Source organism: Carlito syrichta, unplaced genomic scaffold, assembly GCF_000164805.1.
Source record: "Carlito syrichta isolate Samal-C Ts95f unplaced genomic scaffold, Tarsius_syrichta-2.0.1 Scaffold307304, whole genome shotgun sequence".
NCBI classification, from domain to species: Eukaryota; Metazoa; Chordata; class Mammalia; order Primates; family Tarsiidae; genus Carlito; species Carlito syrichta.
The window spans coordinates 107142-133519 of NW_007251400.1; positions in this window are offsets into that span (position 1 = coordinate 107142).

Genomic DNA, 26378 nt, shown 5'->3' on the forward strand with positions numbered 1-26378 from the left:
ATTCAATCTGAGTCCCTCGGGACCACACGTCTACACTCAGTAGCCCTCCCATGTCTAGGAGCCATGGTGACTATGTCCAGGGTTAGGGTCAGAAGAGTTGGGGAAAGCGTCACAACAAGAGGACTCTTCCACAATCTTTTCTGAAGATTCTTCAGTAGCTTATGTCAATTTCTGCTCCTTTTTTTCTTTTCCTTTTTTTTCTTTTTTGAGTTGAGTTCTCACTCTGCCATCCAGGCTAGAATGCAGAGGCAGGATCACGACTCATCACAGTCTCAATCTCCTGGGCTCAGGCAATCCTTCTACATCAGCCTCTGGAGTAGCTGGGACTACAGGCATGCACCATCAAACCAAGCTAATTGTTTTTTTTTTTTTTTGTAGAGATGAGGTCTTGCTATGTTGCCCAGGCTGGTCTTGAATTCCTGAGCTCAAGTCATCCTCCCACCTCAGCCTCCCAAAGTACTGAGACTACAGGCATGAGCCACCGTGTCCGGCCTTCTGCTCCTTTTTTAAAGATCCTTCATGTAAAATAGCAAACATAGTAAATTCTTTTTTTCCAGGGATACAATGAACCTCACTGTTCTCAGAATCTAATGTGGATAGTGTGGATTTACTCCCCACTCCCTCTTAAGGGGGATTTAGTGAGAAGCACAAATCTTGGAATGTGAATATCACTGAAGTGTTTAAAATGATGAATCCATATTGTTCAGATAAGTTTTCCATAGAGTTGTTCAGTGAATTTGAGTTGAGACAAAGCAAGGAAGGTAAGTGTCACTGTAGATAAAACCAAAACAGAAGCAAATAACTAGCATCTATCTTAACTGGACGTTATGCCTGGAGAAATAAATCTAATGTAAACTAACATCCACTAATTTTTTCAAAATTTCATAAGAGACATTAAAATCTGGAACAGCAAAAGTATAGATACTAATAATTATTTTTATTAGTATACTCTATTAACGTATTTACATACATCTTCTTTAATACTTCCAACAAATCATCCTTTGCCTTGTTACCCAAACCTGTAACTTAATAGTCTCAATAATCCTTCAATCCCACATTCAATCCACCAACAACTCCCCTTAGCCCTAACACAAAATATATCCTACTTTCCCACCTCTCTCTAGCTCCCCAGGTTCCTTCAACCACCCTAGTCTGAGTCAAAATTATCTCCTTCTTAGACCACTGCAAGAGCTGCCAAAATTAACTCTCTGCTTCCCTTCCTGCCCTCCTCAAAGTCGATCTCCAACAACAGCCAAGGTGTTCATTACATAACTCAATTCGGCCGCCCACCCCCCCCCATGGCTTTCTTATGCACTTAGGATAAAACACAGCCTCCTTAACCTGGCCTTTCACAATCAAGTCTACGTTTACACCTCCAACTCCATCTCCTATCACTCTCCCCCTTTTTCAGTACCTTCCTGCCACTTTGACTTCTACTCTGACCCTTCAACACATCAAGTTCACTACCACGCTATCCTCTTTCCTCATCAGCTCTTGCAGGGGCTGGATCCTGCTCCCATTTAGTTTTCCAGGTTTCAACTCCCCCCACCCCCCGCCCAAAGCCCACAAAAAACCATTTCTTGATCACTCTTTCTTTCTTGTTTAGTTTTATTTTTTTGTGTCAGGCTCTCACTTTGTTGCCCAGGCAGGAGTATGGTGGCACAATCATGGCTCTCCACAGCCTCAACCTCCTGGGCTCAAGCGATCCTCTCACATCAGTCTCCTGAGTAGCCGGGACTCCAGGCATACACTACCATGCCCAGCTAATTTTTTTTAAATTTTTTTGTAGAGATGAAGTCTTGCTATGTCACCCAGACTGGTCTCAAACTCCTGGGTGAAAGCAATTCTCTCAGCTTGGTCTCTTAAAGTGCTGGAATTACAGGCAGGACCCACCATACCCAGCCTCTTGACCACTCTATCTAAAGTTGCCTCCCAATTCCAAACTCTCTATCACATCATTCTAATTATTTCCTCAATAACAGTAATCATTCCCCTGTCTCCTTGGCTAGAGAGATGCATCACCTCACCCAAGATTAAACCTGCTTCTCAGTTCACCCTGTGTCCACTGACTAGTACACGCAACAGTATAAGGAAAGTCCATTCTCCTCAAAGCATCTCTGAAACATCATCCCAAACTCAGAATTCTCTGGAGAGTCAGTTGAGACTTTTCCTAAGATTAATTCAGCCAACTTCCCATTCTGCCCAGTCCTGTTTCTGCCACTTCCCACTCATAGGTAGGTGATCCCAGGGCCGGCACATCTTAATAACTTTCTATACACTAAGTTGTCTGAGATGGCTTCCAGGGGTCTCAGTCTACAACAGAATTGATCACGTTCTGGATATGTCTTGAAGATAAAACCTACAAGATTTGCTGATGGATGTGATGTCAGGTGGTGTTAGAAACAGGGAAGGCAATAATGACACCCAAACAATTGGAAGTACCAAGTTGCCACTTACTGTCATTGGTAACTCGGCATTCTATTTATGATGCCTGCAAAGCAACCAAAATGAGCATCCCACTTGGAGCTCACAGGAGAAGTCAGAGCAGAGGTGGACACACGTGGGCATGTTTAGCTTGTGGATGACCAGGGCAAAGCTCTGCAACTGAATAAGGGCACCATTAGATTTTTTTAAAAAATCCATTATCATTTTGGTCAGGTAGACTTTCTGTGTTATTATCACAGAGCTTCAATTTTGAAATGTGTCAGAAAATGTACTTTGTTGCTAATTAACTATTAAATCTTAAACAAGCTATTTAATTAACATATTGGATTCTTGGTTTCCTAAATTTGACAAGTAGAGATAAATAATAAACTTCAACTTCTGGGTTGACCTGAGGATCAAATGAGAAGACAAACACTTAGAAGAGTTAAACACTATCCAAATGACAATTTTATTTCTGCAATTTTTTTATAAGTATACTTTCTATATTATTATAAATAAAAACTAAACAAAAAAAAACTATCCAAGGTAAAATAAATAAAAGTGAGCTAATATTAGCAAAAATGGAAATAAACACATTAGAAAACATTAAAATTCTAGAGCAGATAAAATTCAGCTGCTTAATAAGCAAAAAATACAAAAACAATTTGCAAATTAATGAAAAACAAAAGATTAGCTTATATAGAAAAAATCAATTGAATAAAATATAAAAGACTACTGACTAAAAGTTAATATTTATCAGAAGTATACTAGTTTACTTATAAGTCATTAAAATAATCATTTTTTTCTTAAAAATAACATTTAAAAATTTTCTCACCTAGAAATTTTTTTGAAATTAATAGAAATTCCTGTATAACTAAATGAAATTTTACTATAAGCTGTCATTTTTGCTCCTTAAAAAGTTTTTGTCTTTTAAACTGGGGAATAGAATTTTAATTGTCCATGGAAATATCTTTTCAAAGTCCTTTATCAGTGCAAGGAGATTTTTGACAGATTCCCTTGGGTTTTCAAGGTATAGGATCATATAACCTACAAAGAGGGATAGCTTAACTTCTTATTTTCCTATTTGTGTATCCTTGATTTCCTTCTCTTGTCTGATTACTCTAGCTAGGACTTCCAACACTATGTTGTACAAGAGAGGTGAGAGTGGGCAACCTTGTCTTGCTCTAGTTTTCAGGGGAAATTCTTCCAACTTCTGTTCATTGAGCAATATGTTGGCTGTGGGTTTATCATAAATGGTTTTTACTATTTTGAGGTATGTTCCCTCTATGCCTAGGTATTCAAGGGTTTTTATCAAGAAAGGATGCTGGATTTTGTCAAAAACTTTTTCTGCATCTAATGATATAAACATGTGGTTTTTGTTTTAACATCTGTTGATGTATTTAATTACATTTATGGTCATGTGGATGTTGAACCAGCCCTGCATCCTGGGGATGAAGCCTACTTGGTCATGGTTGATGAATCTTAAGGTGTGTTGCTGAATCAAATTTGCTAGAATCTTGTTGAGAATTTTTACATCTATGTTCTTCAGGGTTATTGGCCTGTAGTTCTCTTTCCTTGTTGGGTCTTTGCCCAGTTTGGATATCAGTGTGATGTTAGCTTCATAAAACGATTTGGGGAGAGTTTTGTCTTTCTCGATTGCCTGGAATACTTTCAATAGGATTGATATCAGCTCCTCTTTGTATGTTTTGTATCATTCAGCTGAAAACCTGTCTGGCCCAGGGCTCTTTTTGTTGTTGTTGTTGTGGGTAGCTTTCTTATGACAGAGTAGATTTCCCGGGTTGTTATTGATCTATTTAGGGTCTCAATTTCTTCTTGTTTCAATATGCAAAAGATAGCTGCATTTTTATACACAAATAACAAACAGGCAAAGAACCAAATAAAAAGCACAATCCCATTCACAATATCACACACACACACACACACAAAAGAAATGTTGCTGCATCTTCTTAACCAGAAAAGTGAAAGACCTTTACAATGAAAGCTACAAAATACTGCTCAAAGAATCAAAGAAAGCACACATAAATGGAAAAATATTTCATGCTCATGGATTGGAGGACTCAATACTGTTAAGATGCCTACCCGAGGCATCCCCCTACTGGGAATATACCCAGAGGAACTCAAATCATTCAACAAAAAAGATACTTGCACACGCATGTTTACTGCAGCACTATTCACAATACCAAAACATGGAACCAACCGTGCTGCCCATCCTAAGTGGACTGGATTTTTTTTTTAATGTGGTATATATACATGATGGAATATTATGCAACCACAAAGAAGGACAAAAATATGGACTTCACAGCAACTTGGATGGATTTAGAGTCAGTGATGGATTTATACTCAGTGATCTGTCACAGAAACAAAGGACTGAATACCACATATTCTCACTCATAAGTGAATTCTAAATATGTATCCTAATAATACAAAAAAGGGATTGGCAGTAGCAGGACACTACCAGAGGAGGGAGAGAGAGGGAGGCACACAACATCACTAACATACCTGATCTTAAGCCGGGCAAAGAGAGGACCAGTGAGAGACCCAAACTTGACCTGTAAGTAGAGTCTTTATGTACCTAATCCTGACTTTAAAATAAAACAATATGCCTGGTCCTGTTCCACCCACTGCATCTTTGCTGGGGTGGGGATACCACAGGAAACCCTTTTTTCCTTGGTTTGGGGGATATTCAGGCACTTTTCCAGTGGAGAACAGTACTCAGTGGATTGAGCAAACATGAGTTGACTGAGGCCATTTGGTTCTGGAATGATGCACTGGCTCTGTTATGGCAAATTAAGAAGAAAGAGGCTTCTGGTCGTCTTAGCAGTAGTCCCCAGTAAGTGGGAGTTCTCTCTGATGGAAACCTTCAAACATCTGTTTACCAACTGTGGATTTCTCCTAGGCATGCCTCTCTGTCTTGGTGTTCTCCCTCTGGGACCAGTCTTTTCCTTTCATCTTTCACGCCGATTGGCCCATACCTGTCTGAACTGCATTAAGCTGGTGTGTATCACTTTCCTACCCAACCTGTTCATGGAGGAAAGTCGGGTGTCCCAGAGGCTCCGTCCAAATTCACTGCCATCAGGGAGAAAAAAATGCTAGTTTGCTCAGGCTGCCATAACAAAATACCATGGATTGGAGGCCTTATACAACAGACATTTATTTTCTCACACTTCTGGAGGCTAGAAGTAACAGCATGGTTGGTTTCCATTGATGTCTCTCTTCCTAGCTTGCAGACAGTCACCATCATGCTGTGTGCTCACATGACCTCTTCTTCATGCAGGGGGAGAGAGAGAGAGAAGAAAGAGAGAGAAGTGTGTCTCCTGATAAGGACCCTAATATCCTATCATATCAGGGCCCCATCCTTATGACTTTATTTATCTTTAATTATTATTTTATAGGACCTGTCTCCAAATACAGTTTTAAAGGAGGCTAGGGCTTGAATTTTGGAGAGACACAATTCAGTCTATAGCACACTGTGAGAAAACTCCAAAGCTAATCCCAGAAACAAGTGTTCTTAAATTTTATTTAATACAATATGAATTTGCTTTTACCTTCCACTCTCTCTTCTATCTGCAGGGTCCTTCTCACTAAAATGAGATGAGGATATGCAATATTCTCTTTTTAAAATGCAGTAGTTACTTTAGAAATGGAACGTTTGCAAATTCAAAGAACAGTTTCTGGAAAGGTTCCACCAAACTATGAACAGTAAATATCCCGCAGGTGGAACTGGCAGAAAAAGGTGCAGGGGGTAGTAATCTGGTGTTTTCTATTCTAGAGATTTTACATTATGCGCTTTTAAAATATTATGAGAATGGACATGTATTCCTTTGTGACTGAAAAAAAATAAAGTATAAATCTGAAACAAATAAATTGAACTGGAAAGCTGATATTTAAGGAAATTTGTTTTGAAAATCAAGCCTAAGAAATTAAAAAGTTGATGGTAGGCAAGCATGCTGTTTAGGCAACTTAGAATCAGACTACCACATTTTCCTACTTATTTTTTCCTTTTACCTTCTTTCTATGATTTTTAAAGCTGAAAATAGATTTCTTAAGAGCTTTAATAAACTATTAACTATTAAAGAAAAAATCATTGAAAATTGTACTAATAAGTTTGCCTTGTTTTTTCATTGTATCTCCTGTTTTGTACATTCTTTTAAAGAATCTAATCTAATCTCGTATCTTTTTAGAGACTCAATACACTATAAGATTATTGTCACATTATTTAAGAATACCTATTTAAAATAACATTTTATGTGCTGTAGCTATTTTGTATTACTCTGAGTTATGTCATTACACATGGCATGAAAATGACTAATGAAGAGGAGTAGGTAGGTTAGGAAACAACTCATCTGGCTCGTCCATGGAACTCTGATCAGGTGATCCCTCTGTCACCATGATGAAACTATTTTTCCTAGCTGGATGGCCGTCAGTTTTCCTATCTGTAACATGAGGACTTGAGGATTCAGGAAAATTTGACCTTGGTAGAGTATATATTTAAACAACTTTGACTGTTAAGAGAATCCTATACATAATAGGCATTCAATAGACATATATTAAATAAATAAAATGGGTAAGATTAGTAGCCAAATGTGACATCTTTAGGAATGAAATTTCTAAAAGTTATAATGGTTAAAAAATATTCTTTCAGAGAATCATGCATATTCTGAAATAAACTTTTTCACTAGAGTCAAAAAGGATTAAGAGGATAGAGACCTCAGATTATCAGAGTACAAAAAAAAGAACCAAGAATATCTTAATAGGCACCAAACTGCTTTTCAATAACTGCTTTTTAATTGAATCAAACAGTTTGGAGTTGGTTAAATGATGTTATTTCTTTTACTATTCCACGTTTAAACACTGACTGAATAAAATTCAGCTTTTCCTCCTCAGGATAAAATAGATTTCTCTACCCTTTGAACTCAGCCAACTTTCTCCCAGTGTATTTTTAGACTGCAAAGGAAATACTAAAGACTAAGGAAGTTGAAATGTAACTGACCTTTTACCTGTAATGATACCAGCAACACCAACATTCGTCACCAGTGACGTGGAACAGAGCTGACAAGAACTCTTTGCTGGAGCACTGAAGAGTTTCTTGTCTTGACCTGTATTTATTTCTGTCATTTTGCAATGTACTATACTTACTTCAGTCATTACTGATTTTAAAACATGGTACACCATGTTTTTATATTCATTATCCACTCCTTTTCAAAGAAACCATAAGAATACTATCTTAATGCTGTTGTCCTTGACTGAAGACCCACACAGACGAATTAAACGGGAATCTATCAAGATTATCCTCAGCCACATAGGCAGAGCATTCTTTATGCTTTGACATGAGGCCTCCATGTACACGGTGCAGCACTAGGGTAGCCTGAGTAAAATGTTGAAATCATTCAAATGTCTGGTCACGTAGCATAAAGCAATTCGCCAACATTTTGGTCACCAATACGTAACAGTGCAGTATAATTATGCTTTGAAAGGCTTTCACACTCAGTCATTAAATAACTGTTGGATAATTTTGGACCCAGTTCATAGAAAACCTTATATAACATTTGTTTCCTTCATAGTTGTAAACCAACAAAAGATGACATCATCTCCTTTCCTTTCATTTAATTGTATGAATCAGAATCAGGCTTTTAATTCATCCCAGGTAATAAGTATCCAAAGTCACCCACAGATATTTTGCACATATTTACTGAGAAACATAAAGTTATTCTATTACCCCAAGGTGTTCCTGACAGGATTCTGAGGTCGCAATCACCAAGTGCTATGAGAACACCTCCCAAACTGCCTATCTCCCCAGAGCCATTACTTCCGTGGTCCAGGCTGCTACCATCGCTCGCTCGCCTAAATCATTGCAACTGCCCACTGATCCTCCCTCCTCTAACCCTCCTCCAATACATCCTCCATTCCACCAGAGGGATTGCTGAAAGGCAAGTCTAAGAGTGCCTCGCCCCAACTTAAACTCCTTCCATGCATTTCCATTGTTCCAAAACAGAATGCTGACTTTTGAAGGTGGTAAAAACAATTGGATCCTGCTGCCCTCTCCAGCCTTAGCCCTCACCTGATTGTCAAACCGTAGTGTTCTCGCTTTTTTCTTCTCTTTTCTTTTCTTTTCTTTTTTTACTTTCCTAAGCATTCAGTAAAGAAAAATTCATGTTCAAGTGGTCGCTTTTGTAGCAACAAAGAGGCTGCTCATTTTATGTTGTTATACAAATCAAGTCCTGCTTATCAAATGTATCAGTCCCTAACCAACCAATCATTTTGGTAAAAGAGATAAGAATATGGCAGATAGGCATGGTATTTTAAATAACAAAAAAATATAGTATACTAGCTAAAATTTGGGAGGTTTGTAATATGTAGCTAACATATGTGTGTTTCCCATTATTAAATCTCATCTAATTCTTTTAATAGCCCTATGAGGCGGGTAACATACCATGTCCATTTTGGAGACAAGTGAGTGTTGGAACTGTGTACTCAGTTTCCAATTCATTCTCATTGAAGAGGGTTGTAAAGACAAAAACAACATTTCCCAGCAGAGCCCTCCTTGTAGCCAGGGCTCTGGAAGGAAACTGAGTCTCAAAATCGTATGTACACAAGTGGGACATGGAGAAGGCAGAGATGAGGCAGAGACCCCCTTCCTGTCCCTTCTTGCTTATTTCTGCTGACACGCAGTTCAAGGCTCCCAGCACCACATTCCAGGGGTCTGTAGACACTGATGTTCAGAGGCTGTGGTAGCAATAGCAACGGCAAGTTCTTAATCCTGGTGTAGTTCCATTGCCGGTCCAGAGGTAGTGGCCCCCCGTTTGGTCAGTTTTGTAAAATTCTGTGATTGTCCCTGGATGATTTTGAAACAACTTAGCACTTGCTTCTTCAACCCTTCTAATATTTTTGTATGTCCCTGATCCCCTATATTAATTAATTCTCTTTCCATTTAAAAAAAACTTGAAGTTTCTATTTCCCTTTTCTTGTGTTGAACCTGACAGTGTGCAAAAGTCTAAGTGTTCATTAGAATACAGGCCAAGCTGCTGCATCAAAGGCACCCCAAAAATAGTTTGGCTTAAATAAGACAAAGATTTATTTTTCTTCCATGTAACAGTCCAGTAGTGGGTGGTATCACACAGGTGGGGTAGCTCTATTGTCTAATATGCAGCTGCTTTCTTTGGCCCAAGGCAGCTCCAATTGTTGGCTATTTCTCAGCCAGTTGAGGGGAAGGAGGTAGAGTAAATACCAATAATTTTCAAACACTTACAAAACTCCCATTCACATACTACTGGCTAGCACAGAATTGCATACTACACCTGATCATAAAGAAGGCTGAAGGAATATAGAATCTAGATAGGCAACCATGTGCCCTGCTAAAATTCAGTTGGGGGTGGGGAGCATTTTGTCTAAAGGAAAAAAAAAAGGAAAAATGGTTACTAGGGTAAGTTATCAGCCACTGCCATGTCTACCCTTCCTCCCAACATCCCTGCACACACTCCTTTTTGCAAATAGACTACACTTACCTCCATCTTCAAATAGGATTCTGGTCTATTAGTTTTCATGTGAAAGTAATAACAGCCAAAGGTTTCTTCTGGTCACAGTTCTTAAGTCAAGTGTCCTCTTTTATTTACTAGTCTCTATACTCAGCCTGTCCCTCGCTCCTTCAACTTAATGTTGGTTACCTTCAGTGGCAGCCATGTGAAACAATTGGGAAGGCAACATCTTCAACATAATCTTTGCTCCTGGCTGGTCCCTACTGTCCAGTCAAGGAGAGCACTTAACAGAAGGCATGTGAGAAAGACCCCCATCATCATACTTACTGCTGTTTGGGGATACGAACATATCTTCCAATTCTACATGGCTGAAACTTTCAAGTACTGAGTCACATTAAATTGCAAACCATAGGTACGAAGGATCTCCCTTATCAGAACTATATCCTTTCTACCTCTGCTTACTGGCTAATAATTACATGACTTTCCTTTCCTCTCATAATGCATTGTTAAAAGTAGTGAGGACCATTATATACCCATATTCTGAGTTTTTTCCCTTGAGCTAAAGGTCTGCAGTCACATGGCCTATCTACCAAGTTATGACAGGTAACTGTTTTAGCAAATTAGATACCATAGAATAACATGTGTTACCAATGTTCCTTGCTAAAATATTGTGTCCACGTCACCTTCTGCCTGTTGCTATTTAATCACAGAAAAGTTAGATTTTTGCTATGGTAATTCCTCACTTCTGTTACAAATATCTATATTAATTAGGGTACACACTAAGGACCTCACCAAAAAATACCCTTCACCCCAAAATATAATGTCATCATAACACAGAAGTTTGTTTTTCTTACCTAACAGAGCTGAGATGAGCAAAGAGACACCGTACAAAAATATGACTCATTTCTGGGTTCTTTTTAGTTGTTCTATGGTTATCATTTCCCAACCAATAGAAATTGTTTTTTAAAAGTAAAATCCTTAGCCGGGCTCCGTGGCTCAGCCTGTAATCCCGCGCCTTTGGGAGGCTGAGGTGAGTGGACTGCCAGAGCCCGCGGGTTCAAGACCTGCCTGGGCAGGCGAGACCTCATCTCTATAATAAATCAAAAAATTAACCGGGCATGGTAGCACGCACCTGTAGTTCCAGCTACTTGCAAGGCTGAGGCGGAAGGATCACCGGAGCCCAGCAGGTCGAAGCTGCGGTGGCCGAGAGCGGCCACTGCACTCCAGTCTGGGCGACAGAGTGAGACTCCAACTCAAAAAAAAAAGGAAAATCCAAAGGGTGCCCACTTCACTTATGGTACTTCCCATTGGCAAAAACTAAGTCTTATAGTTCTTGTAGCTCCAAAGGACGTTGTGAAATATTGTATTTAGTCCAGTAGCCATATGCCTTGCTAACACTCAGGAATTCTATTTCTTAAAAAAAAATAAATGAAAGAAGAAGAAAAGGAATTCTAGGAGATAATTAGCAATCTCTTTCACCATGACAATTGGAGGATTACGGACTCCAAATCCTTATACCAATATTACTTTCAAAGCTGCCTTCCAGCATCTTCAAAGAATATTACACTTCCTAGTATTGCTCCTTACTCTGAGGGTACATATTCTCCAGAATAAATGTGTTGTCTTCATCATCTTGTTTTGACTTACTTAATCATTCATTTATTCTAGTCCATCATTTATTGAATGCCTACTATGTGCCAGACATTTAGTTAGACAATAGGAACACAAAGATAACTAAACAGAATCATCTGAAATCTTTATTCAAGAGTTTCTATTTATTTGGGTTATTTATTTTTTAAATTTATCATTTTTTTCTGAATATATCATAAAAAACAAAAACTGTTTAAAAAGATAAATTCAAAGGAAAACGCATAAGGAAAGGGGTTTTATTTTTCACTCTCTTCAATGTTGTATTGTTTACACCAACTGGCCTAACTAAAAATTATAATTTGGTGTAAAATGTAGTGAATCATTTAAGATCCAAAAATCTTGGCAATAAGGACAAGTTTCAACCCAATTACACCTACACACTCCTACTAATCAACTGCTATATTGGTACCACTTTCCGTCATTAAAATGAAACTGCAATATACAAAAGACTTCTTTCTCCCTCTACTGAGGGCTCTCCAATTTGGAATCCTGCTTTCTGTGCATCCAAATCAACATCAGAATAGTCTCCAAAAGAAGCCAGATGCAAATGAGTATGGACTGGATTATTCCATTTGATCAAAATGTATAAAAACAGGAGAAAGCTCATGTATGCTGTCAGAAGTTAGGTAGGGGTACCCTTGGTGGTGGCATGCAAGAAACTTCTGGAATGCTGGTCATGTTCTGTGTATGGATCAGGGTGCTAACTGCACAGGTTGGATCAGTTTGTAAACCCCATCAATACCCTATACTGAGATTTCTGGCAGTAGTTTTTCATTGTTCAAACAATTTAGAAGGTATTTAGAGAAACGAATGGGGTGCTAAGCACTGTTCCAGCCACTGTGGAGGTTTCAAGCAATATATAAAACATGTGTCCTTTTCTCAAAGAGGTATCTTTCTATTTTCCCACCAAAATAAGCACCTGTGACATAGGTGATAGATTCAATGATAGAGAATCAGGAGTTCCAGCATTGTGTGTCCATATATTGGGCCAGGATGATATTCAATTCTCTGACCCTCATTTTTTCTGAGCTATATCTGAACTCCAAGGCTTTCCGCACTATCATTTTCTTCTGGTCAAATAGTCATGGTTGCCATTTTCTTCTTTTGTTCTGAAGAAGCTTTTTTGGCACTCAGAACATCAAATGAAGGTGGCAATGGAAACAAAAAAATGATGAGATCATAACAAATCTGTGTAGCTCTTTACCAAAGACAGGGCCATATGACTAAAAAAGCTGGGACCAGGATCTCCTGACTCCTAGTTTATGTCCAGTGTCCAGTCATGAGCTTGTTGCATGGCCCTAAAAAAAAAAAAAAAAAAAAAAAGTCTTTTATTTTGGTAGACATAGTCTTGTCATGTCTAAGTCAAGGGGTCTGGACTGGATGATACACTCCCAAATCCTTCCAGAACTCAATGTCTGTTTCTGAGTTAATGTGTTCAAAACTAAGAAGAAGCAGAACCAAGACTCTAGTTTTCTAGCTCAAGTCTGGCTTTCTTTCTACAGATGTGTATATTGAAAAAGCAACCTAAATGCAGGTTTTTAAATTACTGTTGCCCAGTGTAGTCTGAACACTGCCATGGGAGGTAGGTATTCCTGTCTTCAGATGAGGAATTGACTGTCAGGAAGTTAAGAGACTTGTCCCAGGGCATGCGCCTGGCTGAGCCAGAGGCAGGATCAAAAACTTGGTCCTCCCGACTCCAGAACTTCCCTCTCTCCACAGGGGCTTGTAACACATCCCAAAAATCAACAAATAGGCCTAAAATAAACCCAATGCCAAGGCAAAAATAGTCTTTCTTTTTCTAGCTTCCTCCAGTTGAAAAAGAAAAACAAGAATTGGGAGTTTCATTTATAAGGATAAAATTTATGTCATTTGTTAAAATTATAAAGTTATATAGATTGTAGACAGTCTCACAATGGTTCCAGAGTCCCAGCATGTTTTCATACTTGACATACACATGTTTATTTGTACCACACTTCACATTTTATCTGTAAGATATCAATTCTTTAGGGTATAAAGCATTTTGTGGATAAACAGCTAATGACCAACAAAGATCTTCCTTTAAAAAAATATTGCTAGATTAGAAAGGCTAACGGATAGACCACTCAACTTGACATGACATCCACTGTCAGGAGTCATGTGTGATATGGGAGAGTTGCCTCCATAAAAACAGCTCTAAGATGCAAAGAAAAATAACTTTGGGGTGCAGTGCCATAAACAGCACTCTTAGCAAACTTAGAAATATGTTTGATGTTGTTTCAACCTGGCTGATGATTGTTTTAGAACAAGTCTCCTGCCATGGCCTGACACTTGATCTGCAGAATTCCTTAAAAGACACTGGACCAGGCAGGCAGTAATATATTACATGCTCAACAAAGACATAAAACATCCTAAATGTTGCCGTAACTCTCAAGGAGTCATTAGAGTGGCCAGAAGTCACTTAAGTACTTCTAAAAATACGACGGTATCACCTTCCTGGGCTTGTTTCCTTTAAACCTTAGACCATCAATTAATAGGCAAGAAATGGCTATTATAAAAGTTTGCTTTGAGAAAGACTGTACAATATTTAGTCAGCCCTTATTGTGTGGTTCTTCTGTACTGAATCTCCCACTCAATTTCTGTTCCCAAATCCTACCCTGAACTGAAGACTGAGGTTTTGAGTTAACACTATCTATTATGGGACTATTTTCTAAGTCAGGCATTATGACCCTGCATATTTGTTTTTTCCTGGAGTTGTAAATTTACGGTATGTTCCCACTTAAATTGTGTTCTCATGTATCCCTGCCCTTGCCTGGCCCGGCATGGTGACCTTACTAAGTGCAAGAATAGCGTCTCTTGGTAACTGCTTACGTGCAATAGCACTTTCTAGTGTTCCATGTGTCATTTGTTAAACATGTTTTTAGAATCTCTCATGCCAGAGGCTAGGAGTTACAGACATAGCATTAAACAAGTTGGGCGTAGTCCTGTCCTCACAGAACTGACCGCGAAAACAAATATGGACAGGAACCCTGGGGATACCAGATGGGAGAGAAATAGAGGGTCCCGCAGAAGCAGAGACAGAGTCCAACAGAAGAGTATTCTCCCACAAACGGAAACCTAAATTCAACTCAACACTCATCTCTTATCTGCGTGTGTAGGTCACACTTTTATTTGGGGTCCCTGTAGAACTGGGGGACAGAGGGAGACTCTCTCTGCAAGCTTGCATTTCGGGCACACTCACCATGCAGTGAGGCTGACGTATGTTGTAAATAACAGCAGCATACCCTGGGCCAGCTGCTGTCCTAACCATTTACATTTGTCTGTAATCGTTTAAAGTTTAATTCTTTCAACCTCTCTCTGAGGTAGCTTACAGTATCACCCCTATCTTGCAGATTAGGAAACTCAAGCACAGAGAGGCTGAGTAACTTGCCTGAGGTCACACAGCTACTAACTTAAGACCAGCATTTGAACCCAGGCAGCCTAACTCTAGCCTGAGCTCTCAGGTCCTGCTCTCTATGCCTGCCTACCCTGTCCTAATTCACTGATGAACAAGCACACCATACCTCCCTTCCCTCCAGGAGCTCTCACTCTACTGGCAAAAGTGAGCACAAATGCCTAACCAGAGTACAGAGGCTATCCTGGAAATATGGATCTTATGACTACAACTCAAACATAACCTTCAGAAGACATAGTCCACAACCTGCATACAAAACAAAATACATTTTCCATAAGAGAAATGGCTGCCACGTGAGTGCCCCTCCCCCACCCCCCACCGAACCCAGCATTTCATTTAAATGATCTCACAGCCATCTCATAACCAAGGGAGATAGTATTGCCTCATCGCACACGAGAGGAAGTGAAGCTAAGAAAAATCGTGTGACCAGGTCTAGCTGGGGAAGCCGAGGTTCTTTCCTATTCATTGTGGCCTCCTTAGAATGCAATGTTTTGTCTTTACTCCTAAAAGCTGACAGTGACTTCAGGTGACAGTAACTTCTCCTTGACATAAAGAGGAAGGGGAAGCCTTTCTGTTCAGGCGGTTACCAGGTTCGCCTCCCCAACTCTGCAACAGGAAGCTGGGGCAAACACGTCAAAACAGCATGCTTGCAGCAGCCTGATTGCTTAGACAGAACAGCTCCAAACCACACCATCCAAGGCTGGTGGAACACCGCTGAAGACACTGCACGGGAGAAAGGCGCCGCGATGGAGTTCTCCAATCCGGAGGCCAGAGTGATGCCAGGGACAAAGTGTTCGAAGAGCTTTGCAAATCATAAGGGGGAGGCAGCAAAAGGACAGGGGAAGGAAGGAGAGGGTCCTTCCCTCAAGACCTTCTTCCACAAACAAAGGTTGCCTGACATATCCTGGTCCATCCATCCTCCACTTTTGGCTGCGAAGTGTTCTGGGAAAGAAAAGAGAGCGATGGACCAAGGATTTGTACCCTGGAGAGGAAGAGAGGTACAGTTTAGCCCTGAAGTATGAGATAGATTGCTTTGAAGAATAGGAAAAAGATGAAAATTACAACTGTGTCTTTAAACATACATTATGGTTTTGTAATAACAGTTTCTTTCTTTCTTCCCCCATCCCCCAGCCACATGGAAAAATATTAATGGTACTAATTAAATCCACAGTCACTGAACCTGAAAATCAGTTTTTTAATTTTGCTTTTTATTTTTAAAGATGTGGGGAACAAGTCAGGATTAGGTCCATAAGTTGTCTACCATACAGATAAAATTTGGGTCTCCCATTGGGAAGATCGGTTTTATATCAGTTTTTACTCTTTGAGGGGACAGATGGGGTCAAGTTATTAGACCTTTCAAACAGTAGAAAAAAGAAAAGAACATCGCAATGAATACTAACAGCATCTGGTCATCAATAGCAGCAATGACTCAAAGAAGAGCATAACCAAAGGATGTGTGGTGAGTCAAGAAAGCAGTGACGCCAGGCACAGTGGCTCAAACCTGTAATCCCAGCACTTTGGGAGGCAGAGGCGAGAGGACTGTCTGAGCTCAGGGGTTCAAGATTAGCCTGAGCAACATGGCGAGACCTCGTCTCTACAATAAATAAAAAAATTAGCCGGGCGTGGTGACACATGCCTGTAGTTCCAGCTACTTGGAAGGCTGAGGCGGAAGGATCATCACCTGAGCCCAGCAGGCTGAGGCTGTGGTGGCCATGAGCGTGCCTCTACATTCCAGCCTGGGCAACAGAGTGAGACTCAACTCAAAAATAAAAAATAAAAAGAAAGCAGTGACTTGTGTGAAAACCAGAGAGAAGTGAATCTTGTCCTTTCTGGGCAATGGATGCAGACGGCGTGCACGGCGCCTCGTGGCATCCTGCTTTCCTCTGGGGCTGCTGGGGGAATTAGGTAAATATAAACATCTTCAAATAACCCAAGATGTGAAAAATGGAAAGCATAGTTAGCTGGAGTAGTCATTGGGTGATATATTTAGGAGAGCTTATTTTGCAAGCTAGAATTACAGAACAGCACAATGCAGTCAATTAAAAGTATTTAAGGATGAGGGTGGGTGTAAGGAGGGAGTTGTAATCCCTGACAAAGAACCAGAAGAGACCACCATTCTCCAAAGATCTGCTGATGATTTTAGTAAACTGGCTCATTCACCACCGCCCCAACAGCCAGTTTCTCTATCAGGACTAGTTCAAGATTTCAACAAAAGGAAGTGGTTTGCAAAATAATTACTAAGAACCCAGATGCGTTTAATGGAAGAAAAAATATACTACATGGGGAAATGGTTGCCGTGTATACCACTTGAGGCTATATGTGGGTAGTCCCAGCATTTTCAGGTGGGGTGTCCTAGCAGGAGGGAGGAGCTTTAAAAGCAGACACTGCTGCAACGTCCTACAATCCCAGAGCTTTATGGCCTGACTGACACGTATTATCATGTTCCTGTCCCACGGACTACAGCCTCATAGGTACCTGCTTAAATAGCACAAAAATTATGCTCATTTTGGCCGGGCTCCGTGGCTCAGCTTGTAATCCCAGCAATTTGGGAGGCCAAGGCGAGTGGATTGCCTGAGACTGCAGGTTTGAGATCAGCCTGGGCAACTTGGCAAGAGCTCATCTCTCCAATAAGTCAAAAATTAGCTGGGTGTGGTAGTGCATGCCTGTGGCTCCAGCTACTTGGAAGGCTGAAGCGGAAGGTTCGCCTGAGCCCAGCAGGTCAACACTGGGGTGACCGTGAGCGTGCCACTGCACTCCAGCCTGGGCGACAGAGTGAGACTCCAACTCAAAAAAAAATAAATGAATTACTTAAATAAGGCCCTCCGCCTCAGTTTCTTCTTCTCTAAAAATAGAACATGAATAGTATTGTAAGGATTAAAAACAGATTGTTTGTGAAAAACACTTGGAATAGTCCCTGGCACATGGCAAGGTGTGTTGGTTTAGCTATTATCATTGTTGCTGTTGCCCCAACCTGCGGTCAAAAACCTAAGTTGTAAACATTCACTTATTACCTTACTAAGGCATATCAATTTCTTTCTAGAGTCCAGGATGTGCTTTAAAACAAATTGGTTTGCCAAATATAAAAGAAATATGCTTAAATGAAAATCCAAGCCTTTACAAAATACAATTACACCTAAAAAAGTGACTGGCACTATAATTAGGTCATCGACTGTTTGATGATAAGTGTATTCATAATGAGTGAATGGCCAGAGGAAGGAATAAAAGATCAAAAGCTCAAACAAGAAAGTGAATGATGAGTAAGCACTATTATGAAATGTAAATTGACCTGCAGAACCTGGGAATAAATCAATCCAAAAGAAATAAAATATAAAGCATTTTTTTAAAATTTCCCAAGAACTGTATTTCAGTATTTCACTTAATTCACTGTAAACCATGTATCTATTAAAATGAAATTAATATTTTTTCAAAAGTCAGTAGAGGTATATGAAGCCACATAAAAAGCTAATAGGATCAACATCCAATTATAGGAGAACTTCATTGAGATCTCATTCAAAATTGAGGAAGGAAGTCAATGGTCAAATTTTTATTTCATCCTTAATTTCCCACGCTTTTCAAAGAGCCATATTATAGTTCTTTCTCAAACATTTTCAAGGAAGTATTATGATTGTGAAAATAGATGCTACAAATACCTAAGCTAAATAAATATTTACATTCTGCCTTTTTAGTTAAACAATTGGCTTTGTTCTTTAGCATTTAGGTCAAAATACTTAAATGTTTTAAAACATCAATAACAAGAGGATATGGGTTTTCACCAGATAGTCTAAACTTACATATTTTAGTGAAACCTTCACAAGAAGGAATTGGGCAATTAAAAAATGTTAATGCACCCACATCCTGAAAATAAGGGAAAAAAAGGGAGGGGAGTTGGCCACTTATTCTTTTTAGCACAAAAAACACCTGTCTTCCACTTCCCTATGTTTATGTAGTTAAGCTTTGGTGAGCATTTACATCCACTTAAATCACTGTAACAATAACCTCAACTTGCTGACTTTATGTAGGATTACTTCAAAGGAGTTCTTGGAGCTTGGCATGCATTCATTTATTCATTTTTGTAGCATCCTTGTCCATAGACATGTGACTAGCATATCGTCTTAATTACAGAAAGTTAAAAATTGACATCCTAGGAGATAAAGCAACTTGCCCAAGGGAGATAAAGTCATATAATTATTAACTTATGAAGCTTGACTTAGAAGTCTTGTCTTCTCTTAGTAGAGTAGGGCTTTTCTCCACCAGATTATTCTCCCTTCATATAAATTTAAGAAGTCATGGTAGCTAGTTGGGCAGGAAGGACTAGGCAAACTCCAAGAACATTTTTCGAGGTTGGGTTAACCTGACCCAGCAGCAGCTCCAAGCCTTGGCGGAAAAGGAAGCCAAGCTGAAAGAACTGTGCATGTTTTCAGTGAGTAACATGTAAATTACTATTAACAGGCCAGCTAAATGAAATTGTGTGAGAAATGGTGAGAAACATAAGTGTTTCATAATAAACTCTTAGCTTCACTTGACGCTCCTGCTGTGACCCTGAGTGAGTTGTGTGTCTGAGCTCGAGAGAAAACCCTCCCTCCGTCTGAACTCTCCTCTGAGTTGTTGGAACTGCTCTTGTGGGTGCTGGAAGACGAAGTTTTCCCACAGCCGACTTGGGGCAGGTGGCTTCATGTGAGGCGACTGCAAGTGTGTCAGGTATGTTCAGTTGTACTGAAATGGTAATATTTATGACACTGGAATTGCACCTTCTTCAGGAATGAAGCCCTTCAGGAATGAAGCCCTTTATTGCAAAAAAAAAAAAAACAAAACCACAAGGAGGCATTTGGATTCCCACAGTTACCTCTCAGACTTGACTGGAGCTGCCAGGTCTGACTCACTTTCTTTCCACAGTGGATCATGTTACTGGTAGCAGGTTCCACCTGCTTCAATATTTGGTTGATGACAAAAGTAACCCTTGAAAGCTGAGGGACAGGGGCAGCTGAGCAGGCTTCCAGCCACTTGTAGGAAAGACCAAGATAACTGGCCCCCTGTAGAAGGGACTAGGAAGAGTGCCCTAAGGCCAAAACAGGGTGTTCCAATAGATACTTTTGTTCAAAGATCATTCTTGGGATTACCTGGTATGGGGCGAGATATGTAATAGCAGAAGAGGGAGAAAGCTTACATTGCAACAGCAATAATGCGGATCTGATAGACTGAAGAACTTCTGAACACATTAAAGCTAACAAAGGAAGAGAATGAATAGACTAGAATTCTAAATTAGATGCCTGGAAATAATATCCATCGTGAGCCTTTCTAATATTAAAATTCTCTGGAAGGAAACAGGCTTCAGCCAAATGAGGCACCTTTGAGAGAAGAGGAGACAATATATGTCTTGGAAAAACTTTCCGTTAAGTTCCCTCATGCCTGCCCTCCACAACACCCTACCAACATCCATTTTTTGAAGTGAATATAATGCCAGAAACGAACTTCTGCCGGCATAGCTTTCCTCCCACTCAGCTTCTCAAAAGCAGCACCCCTTTCCTATCCGAGGGCCCCACTTAATACCTGCTAACTCAATAGATGGAGTTCTATCAGTTGTCCTCAGTTAACCTTGCAAATCCAAGAACGGGTTATCAGTTCTCATGACAACAGGCAATGTTAGGGTGTGGCAGGGTAAGCAAGTACCTGAGTAGTAGCTCAAAACTAGGCATGGTGGGGCACCTATAGTCTCAGTTTCTCTGGTGAGAGGAGGATTGTTTGGGCCCAGGAGTTCAAGACTGCAGTGAGCTATGATCATGCCACTGTACCCCAGCCTGGGTGACATAGTAAGATCCATCTCTGGAAAAAGAAAGAAAAAGAAGAAGCTCAAAGGACCTGGGGGTTTATTTTGCCACTAGCTATCTGGGTGACCTTGGAATAGTAACTCAACAGCTCTCTGCCTGCTTTCTGCCTCAGAAAACCTGCTAATGTCAGAATGTGGCACTTGACTGATAAGTCTCTCTTCCTCCTCCACCTGGATAATCCCCAATAATCAATACTTCCCTAGTCACTCATGTTAAAGGTTTTATGTCACTCCCTAAGGACACTTTTGTTTCTACCTGTGTATATTCTGATCATTACAACCCCAGGAAAAATTCATGAGATGATCAAGGCCACTAAGTTCAACCCTCAATTTGTTCAAAGTCAGCCCTTTTTAAAGGGCCTACATGGTGTTAATAATATTCCTCTCTCTCTATCTCTCTCCCTTAAATCCAGCCTTTCACTAAAATAATTCACTTTGTAGAACAGGAGTAATTTTGTGATTAAAAATTATTTCAATTTAGAAATTGTCGGAGAATTCAGTTAAAATATAGATTTTAGGTAATTGTGTAGCCTACAAGTTTATGTCTGAATAATCTATAATTTACATGATACGTTTCTTCAACTGCAACAAGCACTGCTATTTACATGATAGTAAGACATCTGTAGTTAAACCCTCACATTAAATGGCAGCACAATTCAGCATTTTACCTGGTTGAGGAAGATGTTATAGCTAGCTTTTCATTAGATGATATTTATCATCTTTTTTATGATCATTAAGCCTCATCATAGTATTACTAAATTTTTGTCTTTTGTGAAACTTTGAGATCATGACAAACAATAAGCAAGGAAGGATGCAAGTATTGATATATCTCCCTTGACAAATAAGAGGAATGGCATAAGAAAATGGAATAATTTACCATAAATCACAAGTATAGGCTTCTGAGATTAAAAGAGAGAGCAGAATTTCTGAGTCCCATGAGTGGAAACCTCCCTTTTTTTTTTTTTTTTTGAGTTGGAGTCTCACTCAGTCTCCCAGGCTCGAGTGCAGTGGCCGCTCCCGGCCACCGCAGCCTCGACCTGCTGGGCTCCGGCGATCCTTCCACCTCAGCCTTCCAGGTAGCTAGAACTACAGGCGCATGCTACCATGCGTGGCTCATTTTGATTTATTGTAGAGATGAGGTCTCGCCAAGTTGCCCAGGCGGGTCTAGAACCCACGGGCTCAGGCAATCCACTCACCTCAGCTTCCCAAAGCGCGGGATTACGGGCTGAGCCACTGAGCCCGGCTGAAACCTCCCTCTTTTGCTGTGACACACACAGTCCTAGTGATCTAATAGCCTTTCCCCCACATGTCACAAGAATCAGGCACGGGAGAGATTACACTGTCCCTCAGCCCCCTTACACTTTGCAGGTAATACTCTGGTGCCCACAGAATTTTTGTGACTTGCCCAAGATCGCATGGTTAGTAAGAGAGAAAGAACAAGGAGCTAGGCCCTCTTACATCCTCAACACCGCCCTTTCCGAAACACTGCACTGCCTGCTTCCATGTTCCGTCACAGAGCAGCTGGACTGGCCCTACTCGTTCATTCAGCAAAAATGTACTGAGAACTTACCTAACATGCTAAGCCCCAGTTATGAGGTAAATCCCTATCTGCCAAAAGATGTGAGGTTTCTCCCTCTCTCCCAAAAGAAAAAAAAAAATCAAAAGTCAAAATAAACAGGTTAATAGGTAAGGACAAGCCTTAGCACAAGCTTTAAGATTGGACAGACCTGGACACACAGCCTGATTCTACCCTGTACTAATGTGTGACCTTGGGTGTGTTTTCTTGTTCAAAATTGTGGAAAATCCTCAGAAGTAGTTTGTGAGGATTACACGAGATAGTGTTTAGTTTTTAAAAATACATAAATGGTAGTAATTACCACTACTACTGACTGAATTGGAGCTGAGAGTGGGAGAAGTACTTAAGGTCCCTTTTTCTTCATCCTGCCATCAGATGTCCTCAGAGTGCTCACCTTCCTGCTGTCTGCATCACACAAGTGGAGAGGATTATTAGTAAGTCACAAGGGGCCTTGGGATGCCTCACTTAGTCGGTTCTGTCTGTAGCAGGATTTCTTAACTCACTCTCTCTTTCATTTCTGTTTGTCTATCTCTCTCTCTCTCTTTCTCTCTCTCTCTCTCTCTCTCTTTCTCCGTCTGTCTGTCTCTCTTTTTCTCAATTTCTCCATCTGACTTTCTTAGTAAACCACCACTTTTAAATTCCTTAGAATCAATGAGTCATCCACCAGTCCAAACTTGTACACATTCCTGCAGCACAGAATTTGGAACCCTTGCCTGGTAAGTTTTTAGTTAATAGTAGGATACGAGACCAAGATGAAAATTACTAAACTAAAAAACAAAAAGAAAGATACTGAGAGCTTTCTAAGTCACTTAATTCACAACATTGTGGGACATTACATGAAAAGCATCTCGGGATCCCTATCCTTACAAGCTCTCCCAGAGAAGACAGAATAAATACTAGTAAGCACCAAGTAATGAGCATGGAAACACAAAGGCAGTTAGGGCTACACAGAGACAAGCATGTTAGTGTTCAGGAGGGAGGACATCTATAAGACACCAGGATGGGTGAGACCTCGTCTCTACAATAAATTTTAAAAGATTAGCCAGGCGTGATAGCGCATGCCTGTAGTTTCAGTTACTCAGAAGTCTGAGGCAGACGGATCACCAGAGCCCGGCAGATGAACACTGGGGTGACCGTGAGAGTGTGTCACTGCACTCCAGTCTGGGTGACAGAGTGAGACTCTAAGTAAAAAAAAAAAGACAGTGAGATGAGCAGAATGACCACCAGGAATAAGCAAGATCACATCTGTTTGAAAAGACCTCAAAGACAAGGATTCTGAAGGGCAGTGGGCGATGAGTAAAGAGATAACTTCAAATTCAGCAAAAGACAGCAAAGCGGAGATATCAGGAGATAACAGAAAAAGTGACCCCTGGAAGCCGAGAGCAAAAATGGGGGGGATCTGCAAATTCCTCCAGGACACAGTGGTACCCACACGGTCAAGGGGAATCAAACAGTATGATAAATCCAATTAGAAGGTAGATGTGAATTATGTTGCATTCTCTCCCCATGATGTGCTTATCTGTATTAATCAGGTAATGAATCAGTTTTCTGTTCCCACAAACAGGTGATCACAAGTAGGAATAGGATGCCCCAAGCTCAAAGTCAAACACATAACTTCAAAAGTGCAGAAGTGAATTGTTGGCCTCATGGAGACCACTAAAAGGTAGAGACGTCATGTAGGGATAATGACGGGATTTTTTTTTAACTATTAAAAACTCTATGAAGAAGATCTAGAGAATTACAGAAATACTTATATTTTTTTAATTGCATTTTTCTAAATTTTTTTTGTTACCACATCTTGCCACATCTGAAAGCAAGTTTTTAATGATTAGGAAGTTTAAATCGTTGGTGTTAGCACAATGATATCTAATACAACAGCACCATCTTGTCAGGGGATATTTTTATAAATACTAGTTGACTAACCAAGGCATGCTTCTTACTCAGGTCATGAGACTCACACACATATCCCTTTCAAGAAACCTTGAATCGACCCTCTACAAAGGCCCTGCAGGCCACATGGGTGACAATTTTCATAGTGGAATAATTCTCATCTAGCAAGTTCACTCAATGTGACATGTATTACTCATCATTTCCAATCCTCGATGATTAAGGAATCTCACCTTGTGATAAAGCAGATGTCGTTCTAGCTGAGAAAACAGGGGCTTAGAAAACAGAAGTAATTTTCTCAAGTCACACAATTAATAGTTACTGAGAGGAAACTACAGTCCAGCTCTATGTAATTCCACACTACAGTTGTGGGTCTTGCTCAAGAGTCAGCCATAATTACACAAAGAATCTCTTAAGCCTATATCTAAAATTTTAAAAGAAAGAAAGAGAGGCCAGGGATTGTGACTCATGTCTTTAATCCCAGTACGCTGGTCTGGAGTTCGAGACCAGCCTGGGCAATGTAGCAAGATCTCATCTCTATAAAAATAAAAAGAAAGAAAAATATATAAAAATCTATTTTAAACTTTATAAAAATCTATATATAAATCTATGAAAATCAACAGAAAGAAAAAAAGTAAATTTTTAATTAAAGAAAAGCGGGGAGAGAGAGAGAAAAAAGGAAGGGAAGGAGGGAAGGAGGCAGGGAGGGAGGGAAGGAAATAAATTGTCTTTGCAGATCTCTACAATAGTTTTCAAATGAAAAATTAAATTAAATATCCAGTAAATAAGCCCCAACCGTCACCACACAAGACTGAAACCAGACTCTGAAGCCAGCTAAGAGGGCTTTTTCTCCATGTCCCGAAAAACAATGATCAAACAGAGGTTAGATTTCTTCAGGCTCCCCACACACCTCCAGCCAGGTGCCAGGAGTTCTGCTATGAAGATTTAAAACAAACCAGTTTGGAAACAATTGCAGCATGAGGTCTCGCTTCATTGCCACGGATAGTCAAAAGAAACCTAGCTATTCAAGATAGTCTCATAGAAACAAGCCACAGTGCCAGCAGACCCTTGCTCAGAAAGATGAATGTCACATGGGGGCCCCTCCCTGCCCACCCTCCAACCTGCCTCCCTCCCAGTGGGAAGTGACTAGCTGCAGAAGAACAGGTCAACTTGGACACCAGCCTCCACTCCCACAGCACACTGGCTCCGTGTTCTCCGGGATGGTGCCCTGGCAGGGACACAGGAATAACATCAGCCTCTATAGAAGCAGTGGGGAGAGGCCAGTTGTGCTCACATTGTTGTTTCTGGACTGCTTAGCTCGTCTGGCCCTTGGGAAACATGAGGCCAGGCACGGACTGAAAGAGGCCCTTGTTAAAACGGATCGCCCGCTCTTATTTCCCCCATGACTTCAAGGGGTGTGCCCACTGCTCCTGTACCCCACTCATCTCATCTGAGCCCCAGGAAAGCCACACTACAACCTTGAGAATTCACTACAATACCAATGCCACAGAGATGGTATTTTCAGTTGACTTGGACACTGAGAGCTATATGCCCAGGGAACTAGTTAAATAAGAACGTATATGTGAGGGGCTGGGTGAGGTATGAAGCCACACAGAAAAGTGACTTTATGATGTAGAGAGAGATGAGAGACTGATCAGGAGAGATATCTCAACCTAGGCAAAACCAGAGTCATGCTGATCATAATGGAAAGAAAGAAAGAAAGAAAAATCTGCAAGAAAAGGGGAAAAGAAGAACTTAAAAATAACACTTTGCCCTTCTTAAAGAAGGCACTGCTGTGGAATTCAAGTCCATTCTATTTCCCAGCCCAGAAACTATTTATCAGACCACAGATGTATTTGGGGCTCCAATATCATTCCACAGTCTGTCTTTCAAAAAATCTTCTTCTTTACTATTTACTAGATTTTTAAATAAAAAATATTGGTAATTTGTCTCTGAATCTCTTCTTCCTCTCCCAGCTTGAATCTCCAGGGAAAAAAATAAAGGCGAGGACAATGTGTTGCCAAAAAAAAAAAAAAAAAAAAAGGTGTTGGGGAGTGGGGATGGGGAGAGGACCTGAATTAGTTTGAATTCTGA